We start from the raw sequence: 16176 nt of genomic DNA on the forward strand, positions 1-16176 counted from the left end.
GGTCTTATGTCTTTACTTCCCCCACTACCACCACTACTATACTCCTAGCACCAACCCTAGACCATGTATCCTCACCCTTGCGGTCTGTCTCCTTGGTAAATGAAATACACTCTGAAAACTTGTCTCAGCAGATCCATTCCTTCCTATGTCTTTTTAGATCTTTCCCAAAATTGAGAGAAATGTTAAGGTTCTACCTTTGGTTATGCAAGAGATTTATTAATACTGCAAGGAGATATGGTTGTAGGCTGGAACATACTTAAAATTGTGAGGTGAATATTATAAGCTATGGGATACCTGGGCTGGAAATCAGAAAACCTGACTTATATTCCTGGTTCTTTCACTAACTAGCTATTTGGCCACTGGCAAAGTGGCTGGGACACAGTGCCACTTTTCTGTGTGGTCCATAATTTCTTCCTCTTGCAAATGAGATACTATTTGTAGAGTGTTTAAGACAGTGCCTGGCACATTTTTGTGGTTTAGTCATTTCAGTTGTGTATGATTCTTTGTGACCCCATTTGGGGTTTTCTTGCCAAAGGTACTGGAGTGGTTTGCCATTTCCTTTTCCAGTTCATTTTATAGACAAGGAAAATGAGGCAGGCAGGGCTAAATGACTTGCCCAGGGCCACACAGCTAATAAGTATCTGAGGCTAGATTTAAACTCAAAAAGATGAGTCTTGCTGACTGAAGGCCAGACACTCTATCCACTACATCACTTAGCTGCCCCAACCTGGCATATGTTGCTGTTGCTGTTGTTGTTGTCATTGGGTCATTTCAGTTGTGTCTGACTCTTTGTGACCCCTTTTGGCATTTTCTTGGCAAAGATACTGAAATGGTTTGCCATTTTCTTCTCCAGCTCATTTTACAGATGAGAAATTGAGGCAAACAGGGTTACTTGCTCAGAGTCACACATTTAGTAAGTGTCTGAGGCCAGATTTGAACTCAGGAAGATGAGTCTGGCATACAGTAGGTGCTTAATAAATACTTGTCCTCTTCTCTTCCTCCAAACAAGGGATCATACTCAGTGACCTCTCTGTTCCTTTCAAAGGGGATAATATTCCACTATTCATATACTACTTTAATTAAACTAGATAAAGGGTACATCTCATTGACTGAATATTGAACTTTGTAGAATAGAAGGTTTTAATACATAACAAAATCAGGCCTAACCAAGTGGAAAAGAAGTAGAAATAAGGGAGCAAGCATTTTTTAAGTGCCTACTGTGTTTCCAGGCATTATGCTAATTTAAAACATTTTCTCATTTGATCTTCACAATAAACCCACAAAATAGTTTCTGTCATTGTCCATATTTTATACTTGAGGAAACTAAAATGGATAGGAGTTAAGTGACTTGCCGAGGGTCATATAATTAGTACGTGACCAAGGCCAGATTTGAACTCAGGTCTTTCTGTCTCCAGGCCCATAAGCCATAGAGCTGCTAACAATAATAAATGCAGAAAAATACCCAGTGTAACTTCTTCCTTATTTTATTCATTGATAGGAAGTATTTACAATATTAGCATTTCCTTAATGCTCACTGATGGGTCTCAGATTTTGAAATTATGCTATTAGTGAAAGAAAATTAGAAAAATGGTTCTTTAGAGCAACCAAAAATAATTTTCCTAATGGCACTTTTAATGTAATTTAGTCTCCTTTCTTAAAAATAATCCATCATTAGTTATATTATTTCTAAAGTACCCACTACTACATGAGTACTCACATAGTGGTGGATCAGCTTTTGATTATCCATCATTAGGGTCCAAAGAAACATGTGTAGTAAGTCATTTTGACATTTGGTAAATTGTTAATATCCACTATAAGTTTATATTCCTACTCTCACCTCTAAATCTCATTTTAGCCAATAATTTCAGTCTCATTTTAAAAATTCAGTCTCATTCATCCATTCAAGGCAAAGTTTTATTCATAAATAAATATTTATTTATAAGTACAGTAGGTATTTGTAAATGCTTAGTGACAGAATGAGTGAGTGGCTCCCTTTTAACAAGACTCATTTGTATAATAACCAATAATAAATCATAAAAGGGGTCAAAATAATCCTAAAGTTCAGTCTATAGGGTGCAAAGACGTTTTTGTTTGTCTGTTTAATGAATAACAGAATAGTACATACATACAGACTTAAACAGTTCTACTTTAATGGTGAAGCTGGTTTTGGACAAAGTGTTCCCAAAAACAGCAAACAAGAGAAAAAAGGAACCCATCCAGACTGATCACCCCTATGGGTGATATTCTGACGGAATATTCTGAAGGAATCTCAGACATAAAGTAGTGGGTACTTATGGCCTCAGAGACAAAGATTTTGGTGCTTCTCCAAGGCTGTCAGACTTTCCCCTGTCTTTTCTCAATAGTAGAAACAATGAACTAACTTCCTCTCTTTCACCACCATTTCAACTCATCTAGCACATGACTTCCTACTGAACATTTATATTTAGCATAAGGTGTGTTTTTGTTTTTCCTTTGGGTTCTTGTGATTGTCTCATTTCTTAGTTACATAATTTCTATGCATTTTTTTTAAATCATAAGCTATTTTTAGTGATTTTTAAAAGTATGAGACAGCATGATATAGTGGATAAAGGACCAGCTTGAAGTCACAGAGATTTGGGTTCAAGTCCGTCCTCTAACATAAACTAGCAATTTGACTAGAGGCAGGTCACTTAAGCTCTCAGTGCCATCAAGGAAACTCTCTAAAACTATAAGTTACAGTGGAATTGCTGGTTTGCATTAGTGGAAGAAATTTCCACATTGGAAATTCCCTAGATCACTGAAATCACATGTCTACCTCCCCCCAAAAAGTAGGGATCATACATGATAGTCTTTGTATGGCACTTACCATTGCCATATCCATATGTGATCTTTACATTTTTTTATTGGTATCTTTTCTTTTTCTATCACCTTCATTTCTAAATATATCCTTTTCCCTATGTTTACTTATCCATCAGTTTGAAAAAGGGGGTGAAAATCTGTTCAGTAAAACTAACCAGCACTTAAGCAGTCTGACAGCATATGCAATGTTCTACACTCATGGTCCCCCACTTCTGCAAAAAAGGGTGACATGTGATCTTTGCTAGTATATTTGATAAAAAATGAAAGAGGAATTTAGCCACTTGTTAACAGTAATATCCAATCCTATCTAGTTCTGAATATTGACCAATTTTCCTTCCTGGTGACAAAGGGACTCTTTTGTTTGCTTCTCCCTCCCCCATTTTTAGTGAATGTTCTTAAACTATAATACCATATTATAAAACTATACTATATCCTATCAGAGACAAGAAGAAGAGGAGACAGCAGCAGAAAACAAAATGTAGTCTTTGATCTGTATGATCAAGCATATATAGTCTATGGAAGAAGTAAAGTTTTTTTTCTCTTTTCTTTTTTTAAAGCCCTAATCCAAAAAAAAAAAAATCTAGGAAGCAAGTATTCCAATCTTTCTACTCAAGTTAATGTGACAGACTTCTGTGCCTCTGGAATTGATTTTGAGAGTCCGGGTTGGGTAGTAGGATTCAATCCGTGTTCTGATTGGATTCAAGTCACTAGTGGGGAGGGAGGGTCCATAGTTCATGACCACAAAAAATCAGCCTGTCCTCTGAGATGGGGGCCTATAGCCAAGTCACTTAGAATAACCAGGTCATTGGCCCAGTTTATCTTGGCCCAATCGAAGGCACTGTTCCACTCATTGTCTTGGCTCCCTATGGTGATTATGTGAACTATGGGAATTGAAGTTGGAAAAAGAAGCAACAGGTTATCTGAGCCAGCTTCCTCTCTCTGTAACGGGACTAATGATATGGTCTTCAATGTCTTTAGTTGCACAGCTCTTATCGCTTTTTCCTTGAAAGGTCAGTCTGTGATGACCATCTCACTTTCAGGAAGTTTGTTTCAGTGCATTCCGTCTAATTTTGGGTTTCCTTAATTTCATCCCATTTTTTAAGATATTGGCTTGAACTTTTCCAAATGACTCCCTGCTCCCCTGGTAATCCAAAGAGACAGAGACTCTTTGCTGATACATAAAAATAGGGCTAAAGCTAGGCAGGACTCAGCAACTTATAAAACATTTTCCCAGCCAAGGGTCAGAAAAGCCAGCTCTAGATTGACTTCCCTGCCCATGTTGATACATCATGTGATGGATCTTAGTAAGATGAATGACCTCAGTGAGCTCTTAATATCCTTCACCACCTTTTGGCTCCATCCCCAGGATTGTCTGTAGTATACTTCACTATCTATTATCTGTTTGGGTGAAAGACACTATGTGTAGAGATACAAATAGGGAGAATAAAAGAGAGAGAATCACATGATTCACTGGTCTGCAGCAGTGAACCCAAGGTAAATGGAGCTATTTTCCATGCTGGGAGGGGCAGAAACCATCCCAGGGTCAGGAAGCATACAGCCCCAGGGGTCAGAAAAAATGTGGTATCCACCCTGTCCTATGCTGGGCAGTGGACAGAAGAGTTTTCTTTAGGTGCAGTTAATATCATAAGTAATATGAGGAAACTCTGGAAGCTGAAAAAGGGAGTAGAGAGAAGCATGAGGATAACAGAAAACTAAATCATTGCATGTCAAGTTCTGTATAAGGATGAAGGTGATGTCATATCCAACAATTTAATGACAATGAATTTTATTTATCTATTTTTGACAAGAGAGAAATTTTAGGTCTTAATTTAATGTAATTTTAAGGTAATCAAATATTTTCCCTTTGTCTAAGTCCCAGTTTTTTTATAACCAGTAACAACTAGAGAAGTATCCCAGGAAATGTTCTTGACTAGCAGTAGATAAAGTTTGAAGCATTACAGTTGTTCTGTGAATAACTACATAAAATTTTAACCAAGTGATATAGGGACTTACAAAGCAATTCACAATGCTTAGGCTTAAGAACTGGTGTACTGTTCCCAGGACATATGGGCTCTTCAGGACGCCTAGCAACTCTGGTGGGAGGGCCTGCCTAGCAATGTGCAATGGCCACACCCCAGTAAGCTGTCTTGGAATATGGGCTAAACCTGGGTAAGGGTAACCAAAAGGCCTCGAAGTCATCATTGAGTTAGGGGCTACCCCAAGCATGTAAAACCTTTCTGAGAACAATCTGTTCCAATGGCCATGAAGGCTGAAGCAGGAACTGTGGAGCTCTTAGAGCTTGGTCAGCTCTCGAAGATGAAAGGACATCCACCACATCCTGGACCATCACCACTCATCCTGAGTTTTGTCTTGCCACTGGACTTGGATGACACTGGAAGAGAGTGAGGTGACTTTGTGCAACTCTACTTCACTTAAATCCAACTCACATGCAAGTCAAGACATCACCTGTGACATTATTGATCCTCTTCTAAAACAAAGAACAAATAATTTTTTACTGGAGCTGGCCAAAGAAAAGGTACAGTTCATGTTGAAGAGAACCAAGCCAACCATAAAGTAGGGAAATCTGAGTGATAACTAACCTGTGGTTCCATATCCTGTCCCAGTACTCCATCCTGAATTTGGCTAATTAGAAGTATGGTTAAGTTAGTAGATATATTCTTCCATTTCAAATTCCCAGCCTGAGTTAATCTGAATATGATTCTTCTGTTACTCTCTTAAAAGCTGAGCATTCTTCTGTTTATTAGCTTTAGTTTATATTCTTTCTATCTTGTTTATACATATCTGCTTACATGTGTCCCTCATTTGACTGTAAGCTCTTTGAGAGTAGAAACTATCTCTTGTTTTTCCTGCCTAATATTTAGCACAATACCTAGCACTTACTAGGTGCTTAAAATATTGATTGATTGACTAAAATTTGTGTGAACTGCAACACAGTAATTATTTTCCAAATAATAGAAGTTATGTTGATGGTTGTTGAAGAAACCTTCATGTAGTTCACCCTCCATCCCCTACCCCTAAAAAAACAGTTTTGTGATGGGAAAAGTGCTATATTTAAAGTCCAAAGACCTGTGTTAGAATTCCAGCTCTACTATTCATTATATTTGTTCCCTCAAGCATCTCTCTTCCCTTCCTTTAGCTTCATTTTCCTTATTTATAAAACACGTTGGTGGTATGGGGGGGGGGGGTTGCAATATCAGTTTTTGGTTATCCATGAACACTATTTGAGATTCCTTGAAAATTCTTTCTCTTGCTTGTATTTGGAATGATTTAAGTGAATAAAAAGAGACTGCCTATTTCAAAATAAGATGGAAATGAATGGCTAACTGGATTTAGAGACAAGAATATGAACAGTTTGTAATAAATTATTGACATCTAAAAATGATTTACTATACATGTTTTGTTGGAACATAGATGTGTAATGAGTCTGTTTCAACATAGCTCACAGAGAGGCTAGCTTCTCCTTCTCCAACCCTTTTCCAAGGGAGTCTATAATTCCTGCCAAGAAGAGGTTGGGACCAGAGGTTGACCATCCTCCTCTCCTCAAAGAGAAGGGGTACTGGGTTAGAATTATGTGTATCTGCTCCCTTAAATATTATTATTCTAAGGGAATATAATTTAAAGGTTCAAGATAAACTCCTGAGTGCTATTCATTAATGAAAAAGGGGGAACTCCAAGTTTTATATCCAAGGCTTGAGCCCTTTCCCACAAGATGCCAGTTCTACAAATGAATACACATAGCAAATCAAAGAAATTAATTTATCTAAGTCAATAGCAAAAGAGAAATAAGAGGAAATATACAAATGAGAATGTGTATTTGACAATACAGATTGAAGGAGCTCTCCCATTGGGAGATATCTCAAGAGAGAGAGAGAGAGATAGATAGATCGAGAGAGAGAGATAGAGAGAAAGAGAGAGAGAGCTTCAGAGAGAGAGAGCGAATGAGAGTGCTAGAGAGTATGAGAGATACAGAAAACCAGAAATGGGGAGATGATTAAATTGGCTTATTCCCAGAGTCTATCTCCTTACATGCCCTGAATGCCCTGAAGAGATGTTGGAATCCCATGTGTCTTCTCTTGAAGCCAGACTATCCAAAGAAGAGGGAAAAACCTAGATCTCTCTTTTTGCCCACTCTTGCCAGCTCCACTCACTCTTCACCCAGAGGTGCAGGGTATTAAGTAATCTATCCCTACCAATGAGGAGAGAGCCCTACACAATGGACTTTGAGGCTCAAATCACGGATGCAAAACCAAAAGGACTCTTAGAGGCCATCTAGCTCAAACCCTTCTTTTTACAGATGAGGAAACTGAGGCTCACGGAGGTTAAGAGACTTGCTCAATGTCAACAGCTAGTACACATCAGAGGCTAGATTAGAACCAAGGTCTCCTATCTCTATATTTGGTGTTCTTTCTACTATATCACATTTTCCCTTTACCACAATGAGAATGGTCAGTTTTCCAAGAGCTAATACATCTTCACTGGAGTAATCACATCCTATTGTAATAAGTGTTTATGAGATATTTATTACAACTGAAAACATTTTTTTCCTGAATTAGACCTATAATTTTATTGGTATAGAGAACTCCCAGTGAAGAAACTCCCTCTATCAATTCAGTGAAGCAACTGCTCTTGGACTTAGAGTCTTGGAGGGTTGCCTAGGACCCTGAGAAGTTAAGTGATTGGCCCAGAGTCTCACAACCAGTACATATTAAAGGCGGGTCCTTACTCCAGATCTTCTTGCCTCAGTGACTAGTCCTTTGTCTACAACAGTGGTGCTGCCCCTAAACTGATAGCAGACTTTTAAAAAAAAGGTCAGGGAGATTCTATTTAGGGGTACCATTAAAAATTCTTTGTTTTGGTCTAAAATAAATATTTTTGTTGGTTTCATAGATCTCTTCAAGTCTAAAGTTATGATCCTATGATCTTTCGATTGTAATTGCTTAGAATAGAGATTGAGATCCTGAGATCAAAAGGGTTAAATATAGAACAGCAGTATGTTATTAGAATTGTTTTTCCTCCTCTTTAAATATGTACTAATTGCAGGACATCCATCTTGTTCAGGGGGTGCTTAGAATAGCTCTCAGCAAAACTGGAGTCTGCAGAACAATGCACCTTGAGTCACGAGACTCTGGATTCTATGAGTCAGCCCTGGAGTGGTATGCACTCTATCCTTCATCTGCCAGTGGCATTGGGCCCCCATGCCAACTTGATTAATTTGCCTCAGGGTTATCATGAGAATGGAAATAGAAAGGTGCTGAAACTTTAAAAGTAAAAAAATATATATCATATTTGATGTTATAAGTTTTACATATGTATGTACATATATATGTGATCTTGCTAGATACTTTGCTAAAATCTAGGTCTTCAATGTCTATAGCTTTCCCCTGATCTATTAGATATAACTACAATAATATATTGTTATATGTAATATAAAAACTTTATATATATGTATATATAACATGATAGATATGGACATCAGATACCTAGATTTTAAGAAATTGTTTGAAAAAGCCTCATTTTTTCTTAATGAATATGATAGAGAGATGCTTATTAGATGATAATAAATTTAAGATGTGAAACTGGTTGGATGAATAAACCCAATGAATATTCATGAATGGGCCCAATGTCAGGGGGCTCTCTATAGAATATTTAAGGGATATGACCTTGATGCTATTTAATATTTATTAAATCTGTTAGATAAAATATATAATCAAATAGATCTTGGGGAAACTCTATTCTATTATATAGATATTATATCATATATGTAACATCATATTATGTATAATAGAAAAAAAGTAAAATCATATCCTTGAGCTAAAAAATTTACTTCACAAGTGCAAGATGCATGGTTACACAGAAATTTGTTTTAAAAAAATCTTAGTGTTTGAAGGCTTATAAACTCAAAGTGAACTAACAGTATGATAGGAAAAGAAAGTTGATACTATCTTATAATACACTAATTGGGCGAGAGTTTCCAGGAATAAAGAGGTGTTAGGCCTACTATACAGGAGGTTGTGACATGCCCAATGTTACATAGCAAGTAGGTTTTAGAGGTAGATTTGACCCCTAGATCCTCTGAATCTAAGGCCCGTACTCTTTCTACTGTACCTCTATGCTGTAGTCAAACCTGACTGCTAACTGATCTCAACCTCTATGCTCCCTCCTCCACATGTTTGTAAATGCCACCAATGCCCCATACCTGAAAAACTTTCTAACTCTGTTGAGATCTCTGTGTTCCCTCCATAGAGCTATCAACTCTATGATATCACCTTTCCCCTTTCTGTCCTTACCATATTCTGTTTTGTATCATATGTATTTTATACATGTCAGAATTTCCACTTAAGTTTCTCTTTAAGGGCATATAGCATTTTTATCTTTGTACCCTCAGGAGCTAAAATAATACCAGGTACATGTGAGCTGTTGGAGATACAAAAATAAAGTACTTTTCACTGAGTTTAATTAAATAGGATATACTTCTCACACTCCTTTTTATTCTAGTCAGCCTTATCCAGTTTTGCAAAATCTCTCTGGAAAGCCAGAATTCAGAATTAAATACAATATCTCAGATAGGAGTGAGGACACATTGGAATGATGCAGTGGAGTACATAGTAGGTGCTTAATAAATTCTTATTGTGGGACTGATTGATTCAGAATGCAGTAGGGCCTTTACTTAACCATGTTCTGAACACTGTCAGTCAGCCTAGTATAACCTAATATTATTATTTTCATTAAGTCAATAATTAAGCACCTACTATATGCCACACAGGGTGTGAAATTTGAGGAATGGAAAGTAAAGCAAAACACAGTCTCTTCTCTCAAGGAACTCAGAGTCTAATAGTGGAGATAATATGCAAACAACTATATACAAACAAGATATATGCAGGATAAGTTGAAGATAATCTCAAAGGGAAGGCACAAGCATTCATTCAGGGGAGTGGGAAAGAAGCCTTTGAGGAAGGTGGGATTTCTTTTTTTTTTTTTACTATTTTTTCACACTAATTTATTTGATTTTTAATTTATGGAATAAAACAAGCATTTCCATAACAAAGTATAATAAAAAAATGATTGCACATGAAACTGCAAGTCTATTATGTACAACTTGCTATTCTTCTTAAATATATAAATTATCATGTAAATTTCTCTTTTTTTCTTTTATCCCCCACCCACCCTAGAGATGGCTGCTAGTAGACACAAATATCTATATGTAAAATTATTCTATATGTACTTCTATTTGTCAGTTCTTTCTCTGGATGGAGAAGAAGGTGGGACTTCAGCTGGGACCTTAAGGAAGCTAGGAGGCAGAGATGAGGAAGAAGAAAGTTCTAGGCATGAGGGATATTTACTACCACACATTGTTGGATCACATCAAGCTTTTGGTTACCCAAAAAGTCATAGTCCCTCAAAAATATGGACACATTTCCCTTAGATAGTTTTTTTTTCTTTTTTGGAGGGCAGTTGGAATTAAGTGACTTGCCCAAAGTCACACGGCTAGTAAGTGTGTCAAGTGTCAGAGGTTGAATTTGAACTTGGGTCCTCCTGACTCCAGGGTCGGTGCTCTATTTGCTGTGCCACCTAGCCTCCCCCCTTAAATACTTTTAGAAATGTTTTTGTTCATTCCTAAAGAATCAACCACTTAAAGGAAGAATTATATCAAAGGTAAGATTGTGAAGAAATATCCCCATCCCTGAAAGACCAGAAACATCTTCCACAACAGAACCCCAAAGCCTTTTCCTTCAAAAATTGTTTCCTTCTCTCTTTTCCCTTGCCAACAGGCTAAACTTGACCCTCAGGGAAATCTGAATATCCTCTCTGAATCTCTAAATGGGGTGTTGGCAAATTCACCATCCCTTAATTTAATCAAGATGAGCTCTTTTAAAGACCTTTCCTAAGAAATTAAATGGAAGAAAAATGATGTGCAGAAGTATTAAACTTTCAAATCACAAAGGCATGTGATGGTTTTCATTTTAACCCTACCTAACCCTGTCTCCAGAGTAATCCTATGCCAACAACCTTGCATATTCCTTGGCCTAGTTAAGGTTGGTTTTCAAGAGAATCATAGGATTTAAGTATTTTAGAGATTATCAGGACCAACTCCCTTATTTTATAGATGAAGAAACCACCTTGGAAACTCAAATATGGGGTAAGGGAAAGAGTTGGAAAGAGGATAGAGGACCTAGGTTTAAATCTTGTCTTTAACACTTGCTACCTTTGTAAATATGAGCGATCCCTAAACCTGAGTCTCAGTTTAAAGAAACTGGTCAAGGGAGAAAAGGATAGATCCAGTAACGACTTCAGTGCATTGTTATAAGAACTGAAACAATGATATGAATGTATACAAAGCACTATTTAAAGTGCTATATAAATGCTAGCTGTTATTAAATAAATAATCTGCCCTGGCTCACATAGATATTACAGTAAGCTTTAGATGAAGCACCTCTCTTCATCTGGAACTAGTATATTAGCCTAAATGAGGCCATTAAAAAAATAATCAGCTAGCTCTTTCCAAATTCAGAAACAATAGCTCTTCTCATCTAATATCAGCTCCAGTTTTTACATCAACTGTCACAAGTTTCAGCTTTACACCTAAGTAAGTTTACTGCCAACTCTACCTTAGTTCTACTTAACCAGTACCTGAAAAACTGACTTTAAATGTATCTAATTAATACCCTATACCTATCCCAGAAGCTAGGAGGCCTGGAGTCAGGAAGGCTCCTTTTCCTGAGTTCAAATCTGGTCTCAGACACTAACTAGCTGTGCAACCCTGGGCAAGTCACTTATCCCTGTTAACCTCAGTTTCCTTATTTGTCAAATGATCTGGAGAAGGAAATGGCAAAACAGTACAGTATCTTTGCCAAGAAAACTCCAAATGTGTTCACAAAGAGTCAGATACAACTGAAAAACTACTTAACAACAACAACAAAGTTATTCCAGTCTCACTTCCAGTTCTCCCTATTTTCCATTTCTCAAAGTGATCTGAAGATTGGTTTTCCATAGCTTCAGGAGAAAGCAGGGGAAGAAAAATACATGTTTCTGGAGTCAGAAGATTTGGATTCAGATCTTGTCCTTGATGTTTACTAAATGCATGACCTCAGCAAGTCAGTTAACCTCCCTAGGCCTCAGTTGTTGGGTCAGATGATGCGTAAGAAGCTTTTCAGTTCTTGATCTTCAGTAACCCCCCATTTCCACTTGAGTTTGACACCACTTCATTACATCATGTTGCTTCTTTCTATTATGAGATCAAGGTCAGTCATCACAAGGGTGAAAGGCAAAGGAAAGACTACAAAGGTTCATAGAAGCGAAAGATGAATGTAACATTGACCATGATTAACATGATGTGGTATCAATTGACCAGTCTGGGAGGCTAAGGAATAGCGATGCTCTTCTGAAACAAATTCTTTGAGGCAACTTGTATGCGACCTTGGGAGGTGATCTTTCAGAGATGGCAAGTCTCTTTAGCTAGCCATTGGGGATGTCAACCAAGGGACAAATTTTGCATGTGCTCAGAAATTCACCATCCAGGAGCATTTACTTCAAGACTGAGCATTAAGTTTAGCAAGCTTGGACTTGAGTGTGTCCCTCTTTTCCATGTTATCTACTAGGCAAAGGTGTAGCATGGTGTCTTTCCTAGTCTAGGCTATTTATAGATTCACTTATTTATATAATATTTATTTATGTAGTTTATATATCACATATGAACATACTTTTTTTGTATATTTATCTCCATATTTAGATAGTAAATAGCACAGCTGAGATATAATTCTAGGTCTCCTGACTCCAAACCCAGCATTCTTTCTACTTCACCACAGGAAATCTTGGAAAACATCTAGTTAATCCAAAGGTTAAAATGAATGTCAGTGAAGTACAATATATGGTTGGAACAAGAGCATAATGATGCAGATAGGACCATTGAATCAGAATGAATCTCACAGGCCATCCAGCCCAACCCCAGCATCTATTCTGGAACCCTCTTTGCAGCATTCCAACCAAGTCTCTGCTTGAATATTTCCATTGACTGAAAACTAACAGCCTTCTAGTTAGTCTCCTTGTATCCAGCCTCTCCCATCTCCAACCATTTCCTACGGAGCTGCCAAAATGGTATTTCTAAAGCATAGGTCTGACCACATCATTCTTCTGCTATAAGAGCTCCAGTGTTTCCCTGTTACCTCCAGGATGAAACTCCAGAATTCCTCTTTGTCATTTAAAGATCTTTGCAACCTGGTTCCAGCCTAGCTTTTCAATGTGGCCATGTTTTACTCCCCTTCCCACACTCCATAATTGGGCAAACTGACCTCCTGATGTTCCCTAAGGAGGACATTCTAGGGGCGGCTAGGCGGTACAGTGAATAGAGCACTGGCCCTGGGGTCAGGAGGACCTGAGTTCAAATCCAGCCTCAAACCCTTAACACTTACTAGCTAGTGTGACTTTGGGTGAGTCACTTAAACCCAACTGCCCTCCAAAAAAGCAAAAAACAAACAAACAAAAAAAAAAAACAAAGAGGGCATTCTATCTCTTACCTGCATTGGAACAGTCTTCCTTCCTCTCTCCCATGCCTGAAATGCTTTCTCTTCTAATCTCCACCACTCAGAACCCCTATTTCCCTTCAAATTTCAGCCCAATCACCCCATCCTTCAAGAAGCCTCCCTATATTCAGTTATCAGTGTGACCCTCCACAAGGAAATCATTTTGTATCTATGATATATTTGCTTATTTATGAATATGTTGTATCTCCCACCACCACCACCACCAAGAGTGTAAGTTCTTTGGGGCAAGCATTGTTTCACTTTTAGATTTATATCACAAGTACCTGACACAGAACCCAACAATTAACAGGTTCAGAATAGCATGCTCCCACACAGTGCTGAGCTGTACTGACTGGTGAGTTAGTGCCAACTTGCTGATCCTACTATATCTAGCTAACCCTAGACCCTGCTCCACAGGCATCTACCCTGGATATTTTGCAGGCACCCTGCTACTCACTCACATGTATACTACCTTTTCAGCTCTTACCCCAAGAACAGTAATCAAATAAATACGGTCATTACTCCCTCGACTCTGCTATGGCTCTGCTCATCATTCCTGTGGTTCCTTAGACCAGTGTTTCCTTCCCTAACCTTATTTCCCTATTTGTGTTGTCTCTTCCTATTAGAATATAAGTTCCTTACAGGATTTTGATTTGCATCCCTAGAGCTTAGCATGTTGCCTAGTACACTAATTGATTAACAAAAGTTATTTCATTCATTTATGCTTAATAAATGCTTATTGGACTAGATCAGAATACTTCCTATTCTAATTTTTAAAAATTCTTTAAATCTGCCTTCCTTTGATTCTTACTCATTTGTTCTAAACCTGCCATCTGGAGTTACACTACACAGAATGAATTTTTTTTTTGTTTTTTTTTCAAACCCTCTTTCTGATGACAGAACTTTAGAATCAAAAATGTAGGGCTAGATGAGATTATTTAGACCAAGTGTCTCATTTTACAGATGAAGAAACTGAGGCGCAGAAATGACTTGTCCAAGGTCACATTGATAGTAAATAGCACAGCTGAGATATAATTCTAGGTCTTCTGACTCCAAACCCAGCCTTCTTTCTACTGCACCACAGGAAACCTTGGAAAACACCTAGCAAAACCTCTACCTGCCAGCCTCTACATGTTGTAAAAGGAAGAGGTGGCCAGTTTGGGACTTACCCAAACAAGTCTTCCTCTTTGCCTTGCTGGCAGTGGATAAACCACACTTAAACAACATACCAGTGAGGTGACCAATTGTTTTGGGCTTTTTCCCCCTGTGGGTATAGCATAGCCACCAATCAGAAAGCTCCTATAATTATGGATTCTGAAAGAATGTAAATACTTGCTTTGGATGGTGGGGAGGGAGGGGAAGTGCTAAAAGGCCTCTATATCTGTTTATTCACTGGTTTGATTTGGTACTTAGGGGGCCTCCACTACTCTGAGATTGGCTCATTAAGCTTTAACCTTCCCTGAGGACTTTCTGTTCCTTTGTTCCCATGTCCTCAGGTGGAAATCTTGGCTGAACCTTAGAAAGTTTGACCCTGGGCTTTAGATACCATAGCATGACCTCACTTACATTACATAACAGCAAATTCCCAGGCATCAAACTTAATCCTGTAAAAGTGCTATTTGAAGTTAATCCATTGCCAATTCTGTCAAAATAATCTTCCAGGTCCCCCTAAAGTTAAAGAAAAACATTTGTTCCACAGGGTCTCCTGACTGGACTCAAGAGTTCAATTCCACAGATGTTCCATGTGATCAGGCTATCGCTTAGGAAGCTGGGATTGGAGACAATAAGGAGGGAAGGAAAGCGTAATGATAGTCTGTGGTCTGAACCAGCCTCTTCTGTTCCAGTTACTCCTTCCCTCTGGAGACTAAGGGAATAAAAGGAGATAGATCAACTGAATGTGTGTGTGTGTGTGTGTGTGTGTGTGTCTTGTGGGGAGGGGAAGGTAAGTGGTATTAAAGGAAGAGTACCTAATATATAATAATAGGCGTTTAATAAGTGTTTATTGACTTATTGATTCTTGTGAGCTAAGATACATTCTTATATCCCTGTCTCTAAGGCAGAGGGATAGGGAAGCCTGTGTCACTAATTCTTGTAGAACATTAAACCTCCTAGGATTATAGACCTACCTAGAGCTGGAAGGGACCTCAGGGGCCATCTAATCTACCCTTCCCCTATCATTTTATAGATGAAGAAATTGAGATCCACACTGGTGAAATGACTACCTCAAGGTCATAAAGGTGCTAAGTGTCAAGTAAACCCAAGAACTTTGACCCTAGAGCCAGCACTCTCTCCATCATCCCCAACATCAATGCTACAAAGTTCATAAGTTCATTTTCTCACAGGAGTAGTTAGGAAGCCTTAAAGGTCATTAGCTCTATACTTCCTGCTTTCTTCTTGTCGTTTAGTCATTTTTTTTATTCGTGTCTGACTCTTCATGGCCCTTTTTAATGTTTTCTTGGAAAAAATACTAGAGTGGTTTGCCATTTGCATCTCCAGCTCTTTTTACAGAAGAGGAACTGAGGCAAAAATGGTTAAGTGACTTGCCCAGGGTCACACAGATAGTAAGTGTCTAAGTCAAATTTGAACTCAGGTCTTCCTGAGTCCAGGTCCAGTGCTCTATCCACTGTACCACTTTGCTGGCCTATTTTCTGGATGGCTTCAATTTAAATCATTTTAATCAGCACACTATCCTTTTTTCACACATATAAAAAAGGAGAAAAGAAAAAGAAGGAAGAGGAGAAGGAGAAGAAGATGAAGAAGAAGAAGAAGAAGAAGAAGAAGAAGAAGAAGAAGAAGAAGA

Source organism: Petaurus breviceps, unplaced genomic scaffold (genome assembly GCF_028583685.1).
Source record: "Petaurus breviceps papuanus isolate PSGF00001 unplaced genomic scaffold, PetGlider_PUasm1.0 90977, whole genome shotgun sequence".
Classification (NCBI taxonomy): Eukaryota; Metazoa; Chordata; class Mammalia; order Diprotodontia; family Petauridae; genus Petaurus; species Petaurus breviceps.